The 24,454-nt window shown below is 43.5% G+C and overlaps 1 protein-coding gene and 1 pseudogene across 2 annotated transcripts in view; one reads left to right on the forward strand and one right to left on the reverse strand.

Annotated features, from left to right (window-relative positions):
• Mtus2 (microtubule associated scaffold protein 2) overlaps positions 1 to 24,454 on the forward strand; it is a 346,971-nt gene that overhangs the window by 207,813 nt on the left and 114,704 nt on the right. The window lies entirely within an intron of this gene.
• LOC110295143 lies at positions 16,969 to 18,478 on the reverse strand (annotated as a pseudogene).

The following is a 24,454-nucleotide window of genomic DNA, read 5'->3' on the forward strand; positions in this document are numbered from 1 at the left end:
GCATCTGGAGCGGCAGTGTTGTGGGATGTTGTCCTAGGACAGGAAAAAACCACCAGAAAACAAAGAACCCATGTGAGATAAAGTCCCAGAGATGAGCAGATGCCAAAACACTAGTATTGTGTTCTTTGGTTTTTGGTGTTTTGTTGTGGGTGGGGTGGACTTTCAAGACAGAGTTTCTCTGTATAGTCTTGGCTGTCCTGAAATGTTCTCTGTAGACCAGGCTGGCCTCAAACTCAGAAATCCACCTGCCTCTGTCTCCTAAATGCTGGTATTAAAGGCGTGCCAGGCTTGTATTGTGCTGTTAATCCGAGTAAGTATCATTGCACTATCAGAGGCCAAGGGGACTCTGGGAGAGATAAGGGAGGTGCAGAGAGAATGGACTAGAGAGAGAACAGGAGGAAGAATGGGAAGGAAATTTACTTCATGGAGGTTCTCCTGGAGATCTCTGCTCGAGAGTGACAGCATCGCCTTTGAAGAATGCAGACTGTGGCACCAACGTGTTTCAGGGGTGTCTTGGTCCTGTTACAGGGTCTCTCAGATCTTCCACCATTGTCAAAAGAATTTACCAAACCACAAAGAAAGATGCAGCGAGTGAGATCATGAAACACTTCCACTCATTCACTCATGGCACTGGAATGTATTAGCATAGGAGAGAGCGGCCATGGCTCCTGGCCACCGTGTCTATAGTATTCAGGAAGCCAGGTAAGAGGGAAAGAGCTGCTTGGGTCTCACTGCCTGCCTTGAACAGCAGAGCACAGAGAATCCCTGTCCCCTGTAACCGCCCCCTCATCACCAACACACACACACACACACAAAGAGCCTAAAGGGTCCTGGATTCAAGTCTTGCCTCATCCATATGTTCTGTCTCAATTCTGGTTCTCAGTTCTGTCCTTACGTAGAAGATGACTCCTATGGACTGTATTTATATTTTTAATTTGTAGTTGTCACATGTTCGGAGTCAAGGCTATCCAGCAAGTAGATCATACTTTGCCATGCCAGTCAGTTCCCAGGCATGATTAACAGTAGTAATTTTCCGGGTTAGGTGATGTTGCCCTAATGTTGCCCTATCACTTGGGGCCTTTCTGTGACCTTTCACCTCTGCTCCCATCTGCCTTTGCAATGACACAATCCAGACTGAGATTCTGTTGGTGAATGGCGTCACAATCCACACTCTAAAAGATGATGATTAAAAAGAGGTTCTAAGTAAATCACATGAGCCGCGAGGCGTGAACAGCAGAGATGGTATTAAGTAGCTGAAGTGAATTCTCTGTAGTTTCCTTGGCTCACAAAATCAGCATCAGAATGTTTTTGCCAGCCTAGGTAGGGCTTGAGGAATTCTGGCTGCTTTGCTGCTCAGGAATTATTGTTATGCTCTCATGTGCAGACTGAAGGAATCCCTTCTGTTAAGAATGGGGCTAATGTGTTCCATACTCATGAAACCATCCAAGAAAGAAATCACCACCTCTCTTTAGTAAATACCGGGTGTTAATTGTTTTGTGATTTGAACTAAGCATAGCAATGCCAATCAACCTGGAATTGATCCATACTTTAGAGTCAGGCATGCATATACAAACACGTCATGCTAAATTTCAGCTCATGTTGGCTGGAATATGTTCTGTTGAGGTGGGATTGGCCTATGTGTCTCATTGTCCCCATGCAGTGTGACCTTAAAATGTGCTCATGGACAGTATCATCTTCTTTAGGTGGACTTCCACGTTTCCATTCACTTTTAGCTTCAACCCAACAAGAAATGTTTATGTCAAGGAGCATAGGAAGGTGGGTAATGCGCTTGCCCAGCAGATATGGAGCTCTGGGTGTTATCTCCAACATGGAGAAATACTGGTTAAAGATACAAAGGAGTAAGTCCATATTCCCTGGGGAACAGTAAGTGAGCTTTCGTCCAACAGTGTCGTGAAACTCATGAGCTAAACTTTGAAGTGGCTTTTCATATTCAGTATTTAGAATTGACAGAAAGAGGCTGTGGCATTTTATCTGCAATGTTAAAATATCAAAGCTTCTCTGAGGGAGGGTTGGGAGAGCCATGCTGTCCCGCTGACACCCCCCCCCCAACAGTTACTTGACACTTCAAGGAAACCCGTTGGAATTCCCAAAACAGCATCTAGATTCTTTTCTTTGATGTCTTTAAATTTTAATCATGAGATAAACATTAAATTTTTCTTCAAAAGCTTTGAAGACTATAGAAGGCCTTATCAGAGTTCTCAGAAGGCCGAAATAAATTCTTCAAAACTTGAATTACTTCTATTTTTGACTACTAAAATCTTAGCTTGGGGAATAAGAGATGTCCCTTATGTCTTTCGGTGGCCAATAGGGTAATTTGAATACATTGGAGCCACGTGGATTTTAAAATGTTCAGAGATGGCTGAGAAGATGATGTTTAATAACGAAGTTTGTAGAAGACTGGTTCATCTTACAGACAACACTGGTGGCTCTCTCTTGCTCATCTTACACATTTTGGGCTCTCACCTGCAAAGAGGGGGCTCTATTAAAACTGGAGAGCTGCCTGTGTCCTTACACGTTGAGGGATCCTCTGGGGTTTGCGTGTCAGCATTGGCCAATGGCCTTCTTACCGTAATGGATGAACCTGTGGGTTCAGGGCAGGTGTCTTGAGGTTCCCCCCATGTGGAATGGCAAAGGTGTGATTTCTCTTTTAGCCAAGGATGGAGATGAGTCTTTGATCACGGCTGTGGAAATTCTCCTGAAGACAGTTTCCAGTTTACCAACTGAGAAAACTTGGAGGGTTCCTCCTATGAAATCAAAGTTGGTATTTGTCTGTCTGTGGAAAACAGAAGAGAATAAGATGATCGGCAGATAACCCTGGCTGTGGAAGGGAAGTTACTTTATCTTTGGAATGAGACCAAGTTTTAGCTATTGTACACTGGACAAAACAAGGTCTATATGAAATTCTGACATATTATAAACTGGTTCAACCCAGGACTTCCAAGACTTAACAGAGAAGAGAGGTCCCATATTTTCCAAATAATCACACAGATTATATTTCCCCTGATACTGTTTCAACTTACATTTAGGAATTATTGTTGGCTTTTTTGAAAACCATTTGTCATTCTCAATTTTACACATACTTTTTCATCTAGACTCTTACACTGGGGAATCTCTCAGAAATAAAAAGCATTGCTGTGTACAGATACACCCATAGTGATGGCTAAGACCTCATGCCCAAGAGTAACGTGAATGGCATTCCACAGCAGAAAGTCTGGAGAGATTGTAAATTATGGGTCTGCCACAGAATCATTTAGCCATTAAAGAGAATACATTGGAACCAGTGACTTGAAGGGATTTCTGTGACTCAAATAAAATGTAAGAATATATATATATATATATATATATATATATATATATATGTGTGTGTGTGTGTGTGTGTGTGTGTGTGTGTGTGTGTATCCAAAGCAGAAACAGAAACCAAAAAAATCTTTTCTCCTCTAGTAGCATACATAGCACCTTCCAAGTACTATGAAAACTAGCCAGCAAGGATGCCTTCAGGAGGAAGGTTCACTGACTATTTTTTTGCTGACAGCCTTACCAGTAGCTTCCTACATTGAGGACTAGTGTGGGTGTCTATGCAGACACTAGTTAGATAGATTGCAGCAGTCAAGATCACAGGTCCTTGGTCTAGTTACTAAATACCAGAATTTCCCACCATGCTGAAAACAAATGAGTTCTTTTTAATATTTTCCAAAAACAGCCTTTAGTAGTACAGCCTTGGTTTTACATAGTGCAACTAAATGCACGCTATACATATGGAGTCTACTTAAGTTATCATTTTATTAGGTTTGCCTTAATAAAGGCTTAGTGCCAAGCCTTTCTTGGCAAATGACTCAATGAACAAACTTAAAATGTTGTTGGATGTTACATAATATAAATGTGCTCTATCTTCTTAAGATTTATTTTTATTTTTCTGTATGTGTGCACATGTCTATATGAATGGATGCCGTGAGTTCTGGAGTCTGTAGAGAGCAGCAGAGGGTGTCAGATCTCCTGGTGTTGAAGTTACTGGTGCTTGTCAGTCATCACAGTCGGTGCTGGGAATCAAACTCAGGTCCTCTGGAAAACAGCCAGCTCTCTTAACAACTGAGACATCTCTCCAGCCAAGGCATGCTCGATTTTATAACATGAAATTGCTATCCAGTGGGTGACTTAGCTTCTTTAAACAAACAAACAAACAAACAAACAAACAACTTGAGAGACTTAATACATGCTGTAGTCTGTTTCACAAGCACCATGTTACACAGAAATAACTTCCTACAGCAATCTATTTCACAGACACCATGTCCGGCATACTCTTTGGTCCTGTCAGGCAAACACAGTTTACAGCATTCTCAGAAGTTACAGGGGAGAATGTCACACAGAGTTCATATTTTCATGCAACTCCACTAGAGTTTCAGTGCTCAGCAACAGTGTTTCAGTGCTGAGCAGCAGTGTTTCAGTTCAGAGCAACAATGTTTCAGTAGTTTCAGTGCTCAGCAACAGTGNCAACAGTGTTTCAGTGCTGAGCAGCAGTGTTTCAGTTCAGAGCAACAATGTTTCAGTAGTTTCAGTGCTCAGCAACAGTGTTTCAGTGCTGAGCAACAGTGTTTCAGTTCAGAGCAACAATGTTTCAGTAGTTTCAGTGCTGAGCAACAGTGTTGTAAGTAGACATTGCTACTTACAAAAGGTTCAGTCTGTGTTTCAAGGCACATCATTCCAGCTACATCCAGAGAAGCATGTTTACAAAGTTGCCATCCTCAAAATATGGGATGCTCAGAAGATATTTCACCTAAGCCATTATGTCAGGCTTGCAGCCTCTATTTACTCTCAGGAATAAATCCCACTCAAAGTGTCCTTGTGTTATTAAGTTTACATTGCCAACTCTTCCCTTACACCAGTATTTATTGTGGTTTGTTGTAAGTGGCATCTTGCATCATACACTTTTGTTGCAGACAGGCTTATTTGCATATTAAGCATTTTATGTGGACATGAAGAATATCATTGTCCCCTCTTTTTTATGATGCACTCGGCTGTTTGCATCTGATCTACCTCTGTAGTCCCTGCTTTCCAAATGGACATAAGAAGTTTTCCACTCTCTTTTTTTATTCAACAATAAGAGAAATGAGAGCATTGACAACTGATACAGGCCCTGAGCTGTGTAGACAGAACAGTAGAGACATATTCAGCTGCTGCACGCTGTCGAGGCATGGCTGTTTCAGCCATGCCTCAACCTCAGCCAAGCGTTATACAGTGTTTCTGAATCCTCTGGGATGTTGTTTGTTTGTTTGTTTTGTTTTGTTTTTAGTGAAAAGCTTAATATTTGGCTATCCATATGAAATCCCTCACCTTATTTTAAATGTATTTGTATTTCAGTTAGCATAGAAAACAGTTTGTTTTTGTTATTATATTTCCATCCATGTGTGTCATTCTCTGAACTTTGGAAATCAGGGCCACCACTTGTGCCCTGTTACCCTTTCTTGGCTCTCACACAATTCACCATCTATTTACATGTTGTTTATGCATCTCTCTATATTTCATATGTAGTAGAAAGCACGTGACATTTGTATAGCATTTCCCCTCCCCTGTGCCCTCTCTTGTCCCTCCCCACTTCCCTTCAGATCTCATCTTTCTCCCACACAGCCCTCTACTTTCAAATCATATTATAGTTTTAGGATGAATTCTTCAAGTAAAAGAAAACTGTATACATTTGTATGGCTTATTTTACTTAATAAGATCTCCAGTTCCATGCGTTTCTCATAAGTGACATAATTGCATTCCCGACAACTGAATAAAACCTCATTGCACATACATACCATCCTTTCTCATCTTTTTTTCTCCCATTGATGGACATCTAGATTTTTCCACAGCTTGGTTCTTGTGGATAGTGCTGCAATAAACCTACATAAGCAAGAATCTCCATTGTGTTTTGACTTAAAATCCACTGGGTATGTTCCCAGGAGTGGGGATCATGGCAAGGCCACCACCCATACTTATTTCCATGCTTGTTTTCCTAGTGGTTACACACATACTTTATTTCCAGCAGTATATAGAGGTCTCTTTCCCCCAAATCTCTACCAGCATTAGTTGTCCTAGCATTATTTGTTTTTTTTTTTTTTTTTTTTTTTAAGAATTGCATGTATTTATTTAGTATGTGGGAACATATGCATGCTATGGAGTTGGTGTAGAGATCAGAAGACAGTTTATTCTCCCCTTCCACCTTCCTGTGGGTTGCGGAGATCAAACTTACTATGAATGTTTGGTCTAATGGTTGAGCTTGCTGGCTCTCATTTTCAGATTAAGGTTAGCAAGATTTCACATTTCGAACTTACTATTCCAGTGGTAACAGAATTCAGTCATTACTCGGTGCCATCTTGGTTTTTCAGGTTGTTTTAAAGTGTATTTGCAGCATTCTCACTAGTGGGGATGTGCAACTAAAAGCTGGATTCTGTTTAGGCAGCTTGTGAGATTGACAGCTGTGAGATTGACTGACAGCTGTGAGATTGACTGACAGCTGTGAGATTGACTGACAGCTGTGAGATTGACTGACAGCAGGCACAGTTATGTGACTTCCCACCCCGGGTTTCCATGCTTCTTGGTTAGGATGAGTCCTCAAATGTACCCAGAGCAAGATTGGTAGAATGTGTGTGGAGACTGATGTTGTTAGGATTCCTTTTCGTGCAAGTTTGATCATGTGAAGCACAGAGCTGTGTGATTATGTCCCTGACACTGCAAAAGTCGTTGTCAGGCTTTGCTTCAGGGCCTGGAGCAGGGAGAATCATGACTTTGTCCCGGCACTCACCCATAGACATTCTGAGCTTGCTGCCATCCCATCTCAGCATTTTAATTCTGTCTCAAAAGCTGCTCTTTCCAGGGAAGCCTGTCTGCTGTCTCTGGGATACAGAAAGGTAAATCTACCCTAGGCTGGAGGGCAAGTAGAAGGGAGGAAAAAAAAAAAAAAAAAAAAAAAAACCTTTCAAATGCTTTGTGAGAAAAGAAAAAAATGCAGTTTTATTTGCCCCCCATTTCAGAAGGTTATTGTCATCTGAGACAGACATTTGAGGGGTTGAAATGGGATACTGCCACCTGCACCTCACGTGGCGAACAGAAGTAATAGGCAATCATTTTTCTAGGTGTCTCTATAAAGGAAACCCAGGCAGGACTGAGTAAACCTTCTCAATATGAAATAGGGGGCTGAGTGGTTGGTTATTCAATGAATTTCAAACAGCAGAAAGGGCCAGTCGTGATATTTACCATGGCCTATGTAGATTTGCTTTTCTGCTCGGAATGATAATATAGTTTCATAGTTCTTTCTTTCTTCCTTCCTTTCTCTCTCTCTCTCTCTCTCTCTTTCTTTCTTTCTTTCTTTCTTTCTTTCTTTCTTTCTTTCTTTCTTTCTTGTCAAACAATATAGAAAGCCAAGCAAAATCATTATTTTCAATTCTTTCTTTCAGTGGTTATGATACACCTACTGTGTGCAAGCCTGGTGGTGGGATTCATCAGCATTCAGACAGGCATGGCCCTGAGACTATCATCCTTGAGAGATTATTCTAATTGGCTTGTGCATCTACACTTTGTCAGGTTACAGAAACAGATCTACAGTGTACATGATCTGCCCAGCAGGTCACGCTTGTCTGATGAGAGAAGCCATCCACTTTATTCCTCAGTGACAACATATGCTTGGTTCTGCCATCCTTAAAGGAAAACATTTCCTTCTGAAAAACATTCGAATTTTTTGTGCAATTGTTTAATGTCTTGGGGATTTTTAAAACTTTTTTAAAAAATAAGTACCCTCTACTTTATCACTTTATGGTGTTTATGATGTGTATATGTGTGTCCTATGTGCATGTATATGTGTGCAGGGGTGTGGTGTGGTTGCCTGCACACAAATGTAGTCTAAGAAGCCATATTAGGTCCCAGTGATCACTACCCACATTGTGTGAGGCTGTCACACCAGGACTGCTGACCCCTAACCTTCCAGAGATTCCCTTGTCTCCATCTCCCATCTTGCTATGGGGGCATGTGCCTACCTTCTATGATGGCTGATTTTGCGTGTAAACTTGGCTGGATTGGGAAATGACTGGGAGTGCACTACACACCCCTGGCCTACAGAAAGATTAATTCCTTAACAGGATCGTTGGAAGATGTTGAAATAAGAGGTGGGATTTTTAGGGGTTCAGTTTGCCTTGGTTCCTTCCTGTACACCCCCTTTCTTTCTCTACCTCATGCTTCCCAAGAAGGAAAGACCCTGCTTTGCCATAGACTCCCACCCTATGTCAAGCCACACAAAGCTAACAGGCAGCCATGAACCAAATCTAAAATCACGAAGTGAATTCTCCTCCCTGGCACTGTTTCTATCGGATACATTGATCACAGTGATACAAAGTAACTGATACATTTCTAATGTTCCTATTTCAGTTGCTAGGCAGGCTTTGGTGGATTGCTCCTCCTGAGGTGACGCCTAGGAGCAGGCCGAGGCACTCTTCTGTGACTTTCACTGTGAATGAATCCCCAGTAGCAGAGTCAAAACCACAAACTGAGTCCTCCTGAAGTTAACACAATGGCATCCCTGTTGTACCCCTAAGATTTTGTCATTCGTATATAATTGCCTTCCCCCACCCCTGAGCTGGTTTCCGTGGGGTTTTCTACTCCATGTGCTGCGATTCTCAGAGGCTTCGTATCTTTCTCTCGGGTTTATAGGGTTGGGGTGTCCTCAAGGACCCCTGTCCTCTGAAGAGGCAGGGAGGGTCAGAGACCCTGCTGTCTTTTTGATGAGCAGGTGGGAAGGACAGCTTCCAAGTCCCTTGTAAAGTGATCTGGAAGAAGTGTCCTATTTAGTGTTGATTTAGAGTGACTTTGTGTCCCTGAGCCATTGCCTCCTATGGATTTTAATGTGTTTGTTAATTGTACGAAGTCCAGGCTTTGAAATGGCATCCCTGTAGGTGTGCACAACTCACCTGGACCTTCCTCACCACCTCTCATCCCCACCCTTCCTCTTTCCCATCTGTCCGTACTTTCCTACTTTGTCCCATCCTTTCCTACTTTTTTTTTTTTTTTTGGTCTTCATCCTAACTCTGCATATAAGAGAAAGCATGCCACACTTTTCTCTCTGAGGAAATAGTTTCTCTCTTCAGCTTCTTCCTGAGCTGCCTCTGCTGCCTGCTGGGACCTTCCGAGACCTCTGCACTCTGTGGATTTGTCTGCCTCCCACTCTGTAATGTCACGGCATTTGGTCCCTGGTGCCCTGACCTCTTCCTCTATTCCGAATAACCCCCACCATCCCAGCATTTATTCTCCAAGTCAGCCTTTGGAAGAAAAAAAAAGTTTTTCAAGATCACTTCCCCCGGGAAGTAGGAATTATCACTTCTGTAAGTGGGTCTCCCAGACATTTCCCGTTAGCTAGTTTTTCAAAGTTATTTGAAAGAGGTCATTTCTGCTCACTTACAACCTAGTCAAGACCCGGTGCTTACTCACATCTCAACATGGTTTTAGCTGAATGATTGCTGTTTATCCTATGTTCTTGCCATAGTTCTTGGACTTTTAGGGTATATTATTTACAAAGAATCATTTTCCATCATTTCTAACACTAAAGATTTCTGTTGGTTTTCTTATTTTACTTAAGTCTGAAATGAGTAATAATAGCATTCATGAGCTAGTATAAATGACTTATTTGGGGCTTTGTTTGGGAATGCACTACACACACACACACACACACACACACACAGCACAAAAGGTAGGTTGGCAAGAATGTGGTGAGAGGAACCCCAGAGCAGTGGTTGTTATTATGTAAATTAGCTCATTTGTTATGTAAAATAGTGTGTAAATACACCAGCAATTAGAAATAAAAGGACCATATTGTGTAGCTAACCTTGGTTGTCAGTTTGACAGCATCTCAAATTAACTAAAACCCAGGCCACTGGGCCCTCCTGTGAGGGATTTTCTTGATCAGATTTTTTAACCTGCAGGACCCTCCCTAGTGTAGGCAGAACTGTCTTGGGGGCAGCCAGCACAAAAGGACTTGGGAATAAGACTTTGTGCCTTTGGCCAGCTGCCCTGACCCTTCCTGGGAAGTTCATCTTTCCTGTGGTGCTGGTATTAGAACCCTGTTCTTCAGGTAGGCTGAAGCCCCCCAACCATCCAGGAGCCTCCCTCCACCACCCCACCCCCACCACCCCCACCCCGGGGATTCAGCCCCAGACTGAGTGCAGAGACATTCAACCTCCTGGGCTTAGGAACTACTGGATTCCTAGCCTCTTACAGGTGAGACAGCTGTGTTTGAGCCACTCAGAACACATCTTGTGAGCCAGTCTAATAAGCCCCATATGTGTTTACATATACATTCAATCTAGCTGTCCTGTTCCTACTGAGAGTCCTGAATTCAATCCAGCAATCCAACACTGGAACCTCTACTCCCAATGAAAAAGTATAACGTAAAAACAAAATTCTAGGCCTTTAGGCCCAGGCTTGAGAATGTGACCTTTGTAACTCAATGCCCCAAGGTATGCTAATCTTAAACAGATATCGACATTCCTCCACCCACCTGCTTCCTGGATTCAGGGAGTGTTCATTCAAAGAAAGTCACCCTGACCCACCCTGACCATTACTGGAACCCACTATGCAAAGGTGCTATTGTTAGAGGCTCCTAGAAAACTGTCTTGACTTCCTTGTGACTCTTAACTGGTATTTATAGTATTTTCCAACAACGTCCTTCCCACCCCCCTTGAGTTGTGGTTTCTTCCTTTAAATACCACCTTACCCAGCTACTCGGGGCACCATGGTCCTCTACTCCTGCATGGTGTATGACGGTGGGCCCGAGAGCGCTCTTGAAATAAAAGTCCTCTTGCAGTTTGCAGCAAGACCGTTTCTCCTGAGTGATTTGGGGTGTCACCTCTCCTGAGTCAGAACGTGGGGGAGTCCTCACGTTGTGAGTCTTTCATTAGCACATCTTATTGGTCACCAATTTGTGTTGATCTCAGCTACTGAGTATCTTCCGAATCTGTCCCTTTGTCCTTCTGTCCCTCTGTCCCTCTGGCTATCACTTCAACCCACATTGCAGTTCTGCTGCTCTCTCTCAGTAATAATCTCCTGTAGCCTCCTCTCTGTGGCCCAAACGATCTTAGAAAAAGGCACACCAGACCTTGTTGTCCCTTTTTCCGCAACTCTTGGTGCTTTCTCATAGCTCTCATAGAGAAGCCAGGCTCAGCGCCTTAGACCCTTGGCAGATTTAGGCAGCTTGGGTATCCCTGGATCCTCTCTTGACCCACCCACCCCCGGCCCCAGCCTCACCACACCATCCTTTAGACAACTGCCAATTTCATCCTTTCTCCCCAGTCATCTTGCCCTACTGACTTGAACAGTTCCCATTCATCTTCTGGGGCTCCCATGTGACGTCTGTGAAGTCTCTCCAGTTAATTCTCCTTGAAGATTAGGTTAGAAAGAAAGCCCAGAAATGTTCTTCTCCATCTTTCACATGATTTTTGTCTATAGGTTTTTATCAGCAAGTCCATTCATCTGCTCCCAAGATTTACCAGATATCTTCAATGAATGAGGGGCAGTCCCAGGTGCTGGAGACTCATCAGTGAGCAAAATAAACAAACTCCTGCAGAGCTGATGTTCTAACTAGAGAAGGCCCAGTGAAAAAAATAGAAATTCCAAATATTACATAGTATATTAGAAAGTGTGGTGGTTTGAATATGTTTGGCCCAGGGTGTAGCACAATTAGGAGGTATGGCCTTGTTGGAAGAGGTATGTTACTGTGGGTGTGGGCAATAAGACTCTTATCTGAACCATGTGGGAATGAGTCTTCTCCTCGAAGCCTTCAGATGAAGATGCAGAACTCTCAGCTCCTCCTGTACCAAGCCTGCCTGGATGATGCCATGTTCCTGCCTTAATGATAATCAGCTAAACCTCTGAACCTGTAAGCTGTTGTTGATAGCCCTGGGGCTAATTATACTTGATATTAATTCTGTTCTCCTGTGAGAGGCCTCGATCAAGGAATGAGTCAGCACTCAGGTGATTTCCTGTAAACCTGCTTCCCACCTTAATTTGTAAAATAAAGGAGAGCTGACGATTGGGCAGATAAAAGGGAAGGTGGAGAGAAAGGAGAGAGAAGAAGGAGAAAATGGAAGAGGGAGAGGAAGAGAAAGAAGAAGAAAAGCAGAGCAGAAGCACATGGCCTGGAGAAATGGCAAGTTCTAAGGGGTCTAATAGATGTGGAAGATGGTAGTGTAGTGGTAGATCTGCCCAATCTAGGCGCACAGCATGGATTCATATTAACTGAGTCGTGTTCTCATTGCTGGGACATATTTGGGATGGGATAATTTACTGCAATAGTAAGCCAGTTCCAATCAAATGTTGTCCTTCTAGGAGTTGCTATGGTCATGGTGTCTGTTCACAGCAGTAAAACCCTACCTAAGACAGAAGGTAAATGAAAGGCAGAGCGAGTAGTTGAGTAGTGATAAGGTAAGGAGGTTGGTGGTGATTGTGGCTAACTGAGAATGATTTTATTGCCGCTATATTTCACATCTTCCTTCTTAAATGCTTAAGTCCTTGGCTGTTTCAATTCTGTGGTCTTCCTTTGGCACAGAGAGGGTTTGAATGACTAGGATATGTGGAGGAGTGAATATAAATAAGTTACTAAGAAAATAAGCCAAGAAAGCTAGGCATGATGGCACATGCCTTTGATCCCAACACTCCGGAGGCAGAGGCAGGCAGATCTCTGTGAGGTCAAGGACATCCGGGTCCACAGAGTGAGCTCCAGGCCAGCCAGGACTACATAGTGAGAACGCCATCTACAACAACAACAAGAAGAACAAGTCGACATAAAGATGGAAGATGGAGCCGCGCGCATGGTGGCACATGCCTTTAATCCCAGCACTTGGGAGGCAGAGGCAGGCAGATTTCTGAGTTTGAGGCCAACCTGGTCTACAGAGTGAGTTCCAGGACAGCCAGGGCTACACAGAGAAACCCTGTCTCGAAAAACCAAAAAAAAAAAAAAAAAAAAAAAAAAAAAAAAAGAAAAAAAAAAAGAAAAGAAAAAAGAAAAATTTCGTGTGATCACTTTTTGGAGTTTTGACTAAGATCAAGTGTAGAAATGCTTTATACAGAGCCAGCTACTGGTATTTAAAGTCACGTTATCTTGATGTCTCATGGTGCAGGACTTGCAGAAGCAAGTCCTATTGACATCAAGTTTTTGGACCTGGAAAATGGGTACCAACTGCTGCTCTGGGAGAGCCAGGCAGGAGGAATCTGCCTGGTAGGCTCCGTGCTTTGCTTTATCTGCACAGTAGTGGGAGTTCCTTCCTGAAAAGCATCCATCAGTACACAGTAGAGAAGGTCTTCCCAGTCCTGTCTCAGTTTGGAAGAAAGCTCCTCTCATCTCCCAAGCCTCTCAGTCACTTAGCTTTCTGTCTGCATCAGTGATTCCTGTCTGGGACAAGCAAATAAAGGGCCGCTTCACAGAAACAGGAAAACACTGCCAGCTCACATTACCTCTGCCTCGTCTCCTCCTTCAGGAATACAGCTTTCTGTGTGCCTGATCCAGAAGCGCCGGAGCGTCCTGAGCAGCCAGCAACACCACTCCCCAGCATGGGTGACTGCAGTCCTTGCTTTCCCTCTCGTTTCTCCAAACCTTCTCTGTTCTTTTAAAGTTGTCATGCCACACCATTGCTTTGTTAAACAACTGCTTTTCTGAATCGCTCGCTTGGACGCAAGGCGCCCTGGGAATTGGATTCTGAGTTTTTCCTCAGCGGAATGATCTTCTTCTGAGCATGCTGGTTTGCTCCCCCCAAATGTGGCCGCTGTAATCACACCCCCAGAACCAACCCTCGAGGCTGAGAGCAGGTGTCAGTGGGACCAGCCCAGGTGGGTTCTGAGCAGTTGGAGACAGAAGGGTCCAAATAGGGAAGGGCAAGGAAGAGACTTGAGTCTTCACCCTTGTTGTTGGTTTCAGATAAAATTATATGAGGATACACCTCACTGTCCAGTGAGCTCCTATTAGCAGGGCACCACTCATCATAGTGTCACCCTGGAATTAAAATTCTATCTCCATGCAAAAGTGAAGTGCCTTTCCTTATCAATTATCATATTTCAGGGAGATTCCAGGGTCGTGTTTCACTCATTGGAGACATCTGGTAAACCTTGAAGCAGATGAGGGGATGAGCTGATAAGGAAGGATTGAAGAAGAAGAAAATCGTGAGAAATGTGGAAAAGAGAACGTATGGACTCTCTAATTTCCTTTTTCTCATGACTGTACCACCATACACGCTAGAGTTGTGTGTGTCTGGAAAACACAATAAGAACCAAGTAATGCTAGGAAAACAAATGGATTCCAAGCATCTCTAAGGACCACACTAAAAATCCCAAGACTTCCTCTTTGTAGTTTACATACCCTTTACTTGTGCATGTTGAATTGACCAGTAGGAGATGGAGCATTTCTCAGAGATGTGTGGGTTCATGCTAGTGTCATGGGGCAGACCTGGTGGTGATGTGGAGGTGATAGCAATCTTTGGAATCTAGTGGAAAGACCAGATTCTGGGCTGGTCAGTTTCAGGAGAGCCCATCAGCTCTAGGTTGACTTTAGTAACTTTAAACACATTTTCCTTCCATAAGCTGCCTCTACCACAGAACATAACTCAGGTACAAAAATCCATCATATTCAGTCTGGGGCATTGTGAGGGTGTGTCCACCAGGGGGCGCCAGTGTAGGGCCCACAAGGTTGCGCACCATTTGCCATGATTTCAAATAAACATCTCCCTCCTTGGAGTAGGCTGTTTTCATTCCTATCAGCTGCCTCACACTACCAGGAGTCTCCTTAGGGAAGCAGACCCCAGCAGATGTTGCATTTCATAAATATTTTAGAGAACAATTTATTCCATTTCCACTGAAGCCCACAGGCTGCAGCTGGTCATTCCTGCATAGCCTGCCATTGTGACTTTCTATCCAGCTGCGACCCGGGCTTTCAGCAATTACCCCTCCCACCTACCTGGCCCAGAGCTGTCACTTAAGTCAGGGCAAGCTTCCTGTCAGCTCCGACCGTGCATTCAGACTAACGATGCTGATTAAGATACTTTTAAGTGGATAAACTACTCTACGAGGATAAAGTGCTCCCTCCGCTTGATAAATATTTTCCATTGGCAAACATTCTCGCACTAACCAAAAGGAGGTGAAAGAAAAAACATTAGTTATCTAATCCTCGGGATGAGGGAGGGGTGGAGAGAAGACCCCTGATGTGGGAACGGCCTAACAGCTTTCCCGTGGGGCAAAGCCTCAGCCAGCATTGCGCTTTGATTTTTGATGGAGGGTGGAGGAGTCGGGGTTGGTGGGTGGGGCTTCAAGGTCCCAAGAGGAAAGCTCTGAAGAGGGAGAAGAGAATTCCTAAAGAGTAAAGAGCCCTAGGGCTCCCTCCAGGCCAGGGTGGGAAACCGGAGAAGCCCAGGGGACTGGCCAGTCGCCACTGAAGACTTCAGCTGAGGCGGCTGGACCCTCCCTGTGGGGGATTTCCTTACAGAGAATGATAAAGCTGGGCCTTTGCTTCTTTTCTCATAAAATGTAGAGGCTCTAAGAGGGCTATGAAGCTCATCAGAGTTTATGATAATTGGCTAAAAGGCAGTTTAAATACTGCTTGATTCCTATGATGGGCTAAATTCCCGTGACTGTGAGCAGAGGATGCTTGCAAAGCAGACGGAGGTCCTAGCTTCACTGATTAACCTGACTGGAGCTGGCCTTCCTTGCAGCTCCTGGAAATTACCCTCTCAAAAGAGCGAGTGAGTCTAAGTAAAACATGAGATTTGTGGTTTGCCGAAAGGCCTGTCATTACTTTAGAATTTACCATGTATCAGATTGCAGATTTCTTTCTTTGTAATGGACAACTTTAATGTGGGGGGAGGGGTAGAAAAAAGGAGATTTAATCAATGTGCCACGTTTAACAGAAAAGTAGATGGTCCTCAAATTGCAGGTTTAAGCATAGGAAGTGTTGGAGCAGGGAGGGAAGATGCGTAATTAAACTGTCCTGGACACCCTATGTCCAGTTGATCACCATCTCCATTCTAGGATGGCCCCAAGTTAATCCTGTTGGCACTTGAGAAAAGTCTCTCTCCCATAACATAACAGTTACTCCTGTTCCCTACTGAGAGGCTGGGGGTCACAGGAAGGGAGCAGATCAGACCAAATTGGCAGCAAACAAGCTCCAGTTTATTGGCATGACCCTCCAGCGACAGTCACTGGCCCCAAGGCATGGGGGCAGAGAAGTTGTGCAGAAACCCAAAATGGGTGATTCTCATAGTCTAGGCAAGGGGAGCAGTGGCAGGGCAGGGAAGAGCTGGCTTTTTTCCATATAAGGCTCTGGTTTGTGAGCCTGGTCATCGTTTAGGAGGATACTGGTGCCACCCAGAACTCAGTTTTGGTGCAGTCTAGGCAAGGAGGGGCTTTACAATGTGGGACTATAGCGGGCCCACATTTTCTCCCTTCTTTCCATCCCACACCATGTTGGTCTTTGTCCCAGTCTCAGTCTAATGCCTATACAGCATCCTCCATTACCATCATAGATAAGTATCCTCCTTTGGGGCATGGTGGGTGAGCATAGCCCTATGAAGCTCGACTGTTTGTGGGATCCAAGGTGATTGCATTTGTAAGTCCCTATATTGTTTGCTCATGGCTTTCTGTTACATGTCTGTACTTAGTGCTGTGGTACATCTACCATGGGATTTGGTGACCACAGGGCTCAGTGATCACAGGTCCCTCTACTTAGAGGGTAGGCCCAGCTGGAGCCCAGAGTGGCAAAATTCACTTTTTTTTATTACTAAAATGATGGTTTTTAATGGGAACCAGAGATATGGTTACAATTAGGGTAGTTTGACACACACACACACACTGCCTCCTCCGCCCCCCAATATCCATGAGCGATCCTGTTTACAAAATAACAAGGGTAACACTGGGTATAGGAAGAGTTCCAGAACTTCAGGAGCCAGGCTAATATGACCTCTCCCTGCAATCCTGTCTGTGTTCACCCCTGGAGTCCATCTTGCCAGGGCCAAAACCGCCTCTGTCCCCACCACCCGGCCCCCTCTGAAGCTCCCACGGTCCCCTCCTCGGCCCCGGTAGCCGCCCCGGTCATAGCCTCCTCTGCCATGTCGATCATCTCCATAGTTTTCCCCCATATGAGAGCCTCCTGGTCCCCCTCCTGGGCCATCTGGCTTAGGTGCCTTACACTGGTTGCATTCATTTCTCCAAGAGAAGTTCATGTTCTCACATGTAGGATTAGGACACTTCCAGTTTCCAGCTCATTGCTGTCCTCCACCTCCACTGGGGAATCCTCCCCAGCCACCACCACCACTGCCACCTCCTCCATAGCCTCCACGGCCCATGGGTCCTCCTCGCCCTCGGCCTCCAAGACCATTTCCACCACCCCGATTGAAGTCAGCTCGGCGGGTAGCAAATGAAACTTTAATAGGATTCCCAGAGAATTCTTTACCATCAAACCAGTCTATAGCTGCTTTAGCAGAAGGTGGGTCATCAAATGAAACTGTTGCCTCACCCTTCAACTTGCCAGTTTCCCTGTCTGTGTACAAATTAATCATAGGCTGTCGAGTTTTCTTGTTTGTCTTAATAATTCCAATCTGCTTGAGGTAATCAGCCACGGATTCAACTGTAACATTCTCACCTAGGCCTTGCACGAAGATGGTATTGTTGTCTGAATTATCCTGTTCAGAATCACGACGAGATCCTTGATCGCGAGGACCACCAAATTTATTGAAGCCACCATGGTCCCTTCCACCCATGACGCCTCTGCCTCCTCGGCCACCTCCACGGCCTCTGGGTTCATAGCCACCACTGCTTCGGTTGTAACCACCTCCACCGCCCCTGCCACAGCCCCCACGATCCTGCTGGCCTCCCCTGTAGCCACCGCCGCCGCCGGTCCTGATTGCCAGAACTGCCACTGCTGCCACTCATAGAGGACTGATCTTGGCCATAGTTGCCTCCACCACCCCCTCCACCACCTCCACTGCTGCTGTTGTACTGATTCTGTTGTCCATAACCCTGAGGTGGGTTATAGGAGCTTTGTTGTCCATAGCTTTGCTGCTGTCCACCATAGCCAGACCGTTGACCATAACCTCCACTCTGGGGCTGCCCATAGCTGCTGCTCTGAGAACTGCCACCATAACTTCCTGAGGTGCTGTTGGCCATAGCCAGGGTAGGAGGACTGCTGCCCATAAGAAGATTGGGAACTTTGGCTGCTGCCATAGCCTCCAGTGGAACCATATCCCTGGGGAGCTGACTGAGTTCCATAGCCTGTGTTTTGGGTCTGTCCAGAAGAAGAACCATAGCTGCTCTGGCCATATCCTGAAGCTTATTAGCCATAACCACTGTAATTCTGTTGGCCATAGGGCTGATTGCTCTGTTGGGAGTAGCCCTGCCCAGGCTGGGTAGGATATGCCCCATAGCTTTGAGTTGCTTGTTGGGTATAGTCGTTTGAAGCCATGTCCCCAAAATTCACTTTTATTTTGGCAAAATTCACTACTACTACTACTTCTTCTGTTTCTTCTCCTTCTCCTCCTCCTCCTTCTTCCTCCTCCTCCTCTTCCCTTCTCCTCTTCCTCCCTCCTCCTCCTCCTCTTCCTTTTTACATTTATGAATGCAGTAATCTTCATACCTTAAAAACTGCCTACTAGATTAAGATGGGTGAAAGTAGCCACTCAAATACTTGGCCAGTCCCAAACTCCACACAGCTCAATGAATATCTAACTACAGTTCAAATGGCTACCAGGATCTAGCTGCCTGGTGTTTTTATATGTGAGGTCATTTAATGATGTGATTTTTATTAAAACAATATTTATTAAAACAAGGTGTGGTGGCTTACATTTGTAATCCTAGCACTTGGGAGACAGAGGCAGGAGGATCTAGAGTTCCGGGACGTCTTCAGTTCTGTATGGAGTTTCAGGCCAGCCTGGGACTCTCAGGCTAATGAGTGGGTCTCCTCTAAACTCTGATGTAGATTGCACCTGTACATCACCTTTGGCTCCTGCTGGGTCCCCATGAAGGTGGTATTCCTGTTAGTAAGATGCTTTTTCTTGGAGCACGATTCAGCTCTCAGAGGTCCAGGCTATTTCAGCCCATCTTCTAGCTTCTGGTTGGCACTGAGTGGAATCATAAATGTGAGAAGCAGGGAAGCCTCCATTTCTGAACAACTATTACAGTCGTCTCAACACTGGAAAGGTATATTATCCACTCCTTCATTGTCTGAGGGATTAACCTAAAACATGACTGGGTGCTTTTAGCCAGAAAACCAACCGTGCAGGAATCTCTATGCTACCAGCTTCTGCCATTTAGCTAGTGGCTCTCAGTTAGGGAAAGGCCAGGGCTGCTGACAAACATCCTGGCGTGCACAGAAACAACATGTGCTGGCTTGGCCCAAGATGCAGCTAGTGTTGAGAGATGCTAGGTATAAGGGAGAGTCCTATAGCTGTGCAGATAAATATAACTAGTGTCCTGAAAGTGGAAAAAGTGAGGGTAACCATTCCCATGGGACCTGAGGGAATGTTCTAGTACCCAGAAGGGCAAGAAGATATTGCTTAGAGTTCAAGGGAGAAGTTCTATTTTGATTTACCATATGTCACACCTTCATAAAAAAAAAAAACCAATATGGTGTTCATTTCCTGGGAGGCTGTTCAATTTCTTCCCTTGCTTTAAGGTTTCATATTTCCCAGAGGATGCTAACTAGGCCACTCTTTTTACAAGAACTTCATCTTGGGGCTAGAGAGAAGACTCAGCAGTTAAGAGGGATGGCTGCTCTTGTAGAGAACCTATACTTGGTTCCTAGCACCCACTTGGTGGCCCACAACTACCTGTAACTCCAATTCCAGGGTCTCTGATGCCCTCTTCTGGGAGCACGTGTTACACATAAACTCACACAGGGACACACATTCACATACAAATAATAAACGAGTCATAAAAAATATAAATCTCGCCTTGTTTGAATATCTAGGCTAATCCTCAGAGCTGAGATACCTGTACATACATGGGAGATGGTTTGGGGTTCAGTCACAATGACCCACCTTTTAATGCTTGATTTTTTTTTCCCTCAAGATCCCAATGGAGTTGACTGCCAAATTAGGGCTCAATGAAAGGGTCTGGCATAGAATAAGTCCATTAATTACCTCAAGTGTCTCAAAGTGACTAATTAAACAGATCTGTGATAAAAAAAAATGTAGACCAGAAGTCTGATAACCAGCTTTCTCTAAGAGCTGCTCTATAAAAACCCTTGATCATTTGTATAATTTCTTACACCTTGCTAATACCTTCAGCAGAATTTAAATTAAGTTCAAATCATATGATCTTATCTTTTAAGAATTCCCATATCAAGCATATAATTAAAATGTAAGAGTTTTAATATCTCCCCAAGATACTAACTACTAAAGGAGTCATAAGATAACGGCTTAAGTGTTAAAATAGAGAAGGTAATTTACTACAGCTAGTCTACTTGATACAAAAGAGGAAGGGTACAAAGTTGCTTCTGATGACACAAATATCTCCTGATGTATCTTATTAACCCTCTGTCTCTTAAGTAATTAACCCCATCAATATTTGACCATGTTCTTGCCTTTGCAAATGTGGCCTGACAAATACTAAAGAGAATTTCCAAAAGAGCAGAGGGGAGCTTTGAGTCATGTTTGTGCCAGAAGTTCATAAGTTGTGGGCTAGGTGATGTTGGCATTGGCCCTCTGAGATCGCCTGCAATGTTGTTGTTTGTTTGTTTGTTTGTTTGTTTTTTATTAGTAATAACCTGCCTGGGCTTGTCTGCACTCCTTAACTGCCAATTTGAAGTCTGTCATGGAATCAGCCTAGCCTTTTCACTTTAATTAGTTCTTTTCCTCAGAATATAGAATAATAGGTTTTCTTACGACATTAGTGTACACATATGGCATTGCCCCTTAAATCGGCCCTTCAGCTACCCCTCTCCCACCATCTCTGATTACCTCTGTACCCCCAAAGTCATCTTCTGCCTTTTTTCCCTTCTTGTTCCAAAAGGCCACAAAATATAATATTTGTTACAATGATTAGATGTCTTACCTTGGGACTGGAATGATGGCTTAGCAGTTAAGAGCACTGGCTGCTCTTGCAGAGGACCTGGGTTCAATTCCCAGCACCCACATGGTGGCTCTCAACCATCTGTAATCCAGTTCCAGGCGATCTGACACTCCCTTTGGCTTCTTTGGATATTGTGTGCACATAAACTGATGCTAGCACACACGTATGCATATAAAATAGCATATCTTTATAAAAAGAAATCCCATCCTGATGGGATATCAGGCTTTTCTTTGTTACATGCATGCATGAGTTTAAGTCTAGACTCAGACTCTGAAAGAAAACATGGTATTTGTCTTTCTGACAATTAGCTTATTTCAAATAACACAGCGATCTCTGCTCCAATCTATTCTCCACCATGTGACAGATTGAGGTTTTTCATATAGCTGAGTAAAACTCATTGTATATATACACTTCATTCTCTTATCTACTAACCCAGTGGTTCTCAAATGCCCCCCACGCCCCAATGCTGTGACCCTTTAACACCACATGCTGTGGTGACCCTCAACCATAGAATAACGTTGTTGCTACTTCATAACTGCACTTTTGATACTGTTATGAATCATATTGTAAATTCTGATATGCGATCCCCAGATGGCTTTCGACTCACAGGTTGAGAGCCACTGTACCAACCTGGTAATAGATGCCTAGGCTAGTACCATAGCTTGACTGTTTCAGATGTTGCAGTAATAAGTGTGGATGTGCAAGCGTCTTTGTGCTGTGCTGAGTCAAAATGCATCAGGTGCATACAGGTATCACTGGGTCATATAATAAGAGTCTGCTGTTAGTTCTGTGTGGGAACTCCATACTAATTCCCACAGTGGGAACACACGCATGTTATCTGCACCAGCAATGCATGGTGAATCACCTTCCCTCACGTCACTGTAAAGGTTCCCACCCCCTTAGATAGGCTTATTTCTAGGTATTTCATTTTTAACACTCTTGTGAATGGAGTTTCCATCCTGGTTCCTTTTTATCCAGTTTGTGGCTGGCATACAGAAAAGTTACTATGTGTCTTACATTGCTTTCTATCCTTGTATTTTGCTGAGAATCCTTATGATTTCTCCAATCTTCTGGCAGAGTCTTCAGGGTCTTTTAAGTATAGGATTGAGCTACCTGCAAGTGTGAACAGTTGGTTGGACTTCTTTCTTTCTCTGTTTTTATCATTTTCAAGTTCTTTCTCTCATTTTACTCTTTTGAGACTTTGAACACTGAATGGAGTAAGCTGGAGAGAGTGAACACTCTTGTTTCAGATTTAAGTGGAAGGTGTAGTACTATCTAATTAAAGCTACTCAAATTGATCCCAGCAGCCGAGTGTTCCTCACTACCGGCCCAATTGTTCTGGGTTCCCGAATTAAAGTCATATACACATAGCCTTTATACGTTGATATGTCTAAAACAGCTCAATGGCTGGGCCACTTTTTAATCTCTATGTGGCTAATCTACCTCCCTCTGAAACTCCCAAGTTATTGCTACTAAATTTTATATTTTGTTTTGGCTGTCTTGGACCCAGATGTGTAGCCCTCTCAGACCACAAGGCTCTTCCATGACTTATCTATTCTCTGTCCTCCATCTTTTCAGACATGGCTTCTTTCTTCTCCTACTCCAGACATGGCGGGTCTCCTCCTTTTCCTTCCTCTATCCCTAGTCCGGGAATTCTAAATGTCCTATCTCTGTCTGCCCTGCCCTGTCATTGGCTGCCAGCAACTTTATTTACCAATCAGAACCAACTGGAGACAGGGTCCCAAAGTGTCTTATATGTGGAAGTGCAGATTCTTGCACAATTTTGGGGACCCAAATTACCATAATATAAGCAGCATTAGGCCAAGCCCATTATATTTCCCCCCTTTTGTCCATTTTAAAGGCTCTTTTCTCTCAGATACATGCTGAACATAATTATAGCAATAATGTATATAAGGTATGATGTGTACTTACAACATCCAGTCCATCATATTTGGAAATTTAAATAAACTACTCCATCATTTATCCTAACTTAAAGAGTTTGCAATTTTGTGTCGGAATTATGTTGAGTTTAACTTGTATTACCCATCTGAAAACCATCTGTTTAAATCTATATCATCTTCCTTAACGTTAAATAGCTTAACTTTGATTATGAGACTATAACTAGCCTTCAACCCTGTCAGAGATCTGAGAGTGAATTAAATATTACCTGAATATGTAGCAAGCACAATAGCTTCCAAAACTTAAACAATTTGTACAGACAGCTGCCTGCCCGCAAAGCCCCCTATATTCCTCATGACATTGGAGCATCTGTCTTTATCCTTCTGTCACAGAACCATCTGGCAGACCTTAAGTGAAGCAGGAATTATGAAGGACTATCTTATCCTATACTGACAGAGCTAAGTTGTCACATCATGTGTCCTTTCCAGACAGTATTTTTTTGTCTGTAGATGAATTAGAGCAATACTTGTCCATTGGCTACCGTGTCACAATTGGAGCAGTTCTATATGGAGGTAATGATGTTTAATATCTTTTTTTGAAGTGGGATGGAGGTACTGTCAGGAACAGACATGTCTCCTAGTCAAACGATATATATTATATGAACTTTTAAATCCTGACTACTCTTAGTTGTTTCTCTTTGAATAATATTGAAAACACTTTATTATACTTAAATAAAAACCTAATATTACCATGAGTTTACTATCTGGCCCTTAACTTGTATTACTTAATTGCTTTAAACAGTTTGAAATAGCAGCTATAGAAGGACAGGGTCTAAGCCTTGCATTCTGAAACGAGTTGTATAGTCACAATGCCTCTCTAAGAGTAACAAAATTAATTGAAAATTTTGTATCAATGTAAAAAAAATTTATACCAATGACAACCTTAAACCTGTATCAATATATGAATTCTGTACCAATGCAAGAAAATATAACTTCAATTCTGCTTCAAATGTAAAGATTTCCACCAATGTAAGACCATGGCTATAAAATGTGTGGTTTAAGAGTAGATTTAGCAATCCATTCCCATTTATCTAATTTCTTATCACATTACTCTATTTCTCTTTTTTCTTTTCAGCCCCCTTCCCTTTACCTAAGAAAGGAAGGATAAAGAGGAAATATAAGATAGAAACCCCTGAGTCTAAGCTCTCTATTTAGTTTCCTCCCTGCCCAAAATTATGATCATTTCAAAATTATCCCTTAAAATGACAACCTATCTATAATTTATAAAATAACCCTAACTTGCTGGGTGGTGGCGGCTCACACCTTTAATCCCAGCACTTGGGAGGCAGAGGCAGGCGGATTTCTGAGTTCGAGGTCAGCCTGGACTACAGAGTGAGTTTCAGGACAGCCAGGGATGCACAGAGAAACACTGTCTCGAAAGAAAGAAAGAAAGAGAGAGAGAGAGAGAGAGA

The sequence above is a fragment of the Mus caroli genome, chromosome 5, assembly GCF_900094665.2.
Source record: "Mus caroli chromosome 5, CAROLI_EIJ_v1.1, whole genome shotgun sequence".
In the NCBI taxonomy this organism is placed as follows: Eukaryota; Metazoa; Chordata; class Mammalia; order Rodentia; family Muridae; genus Mus; species Mus caroli.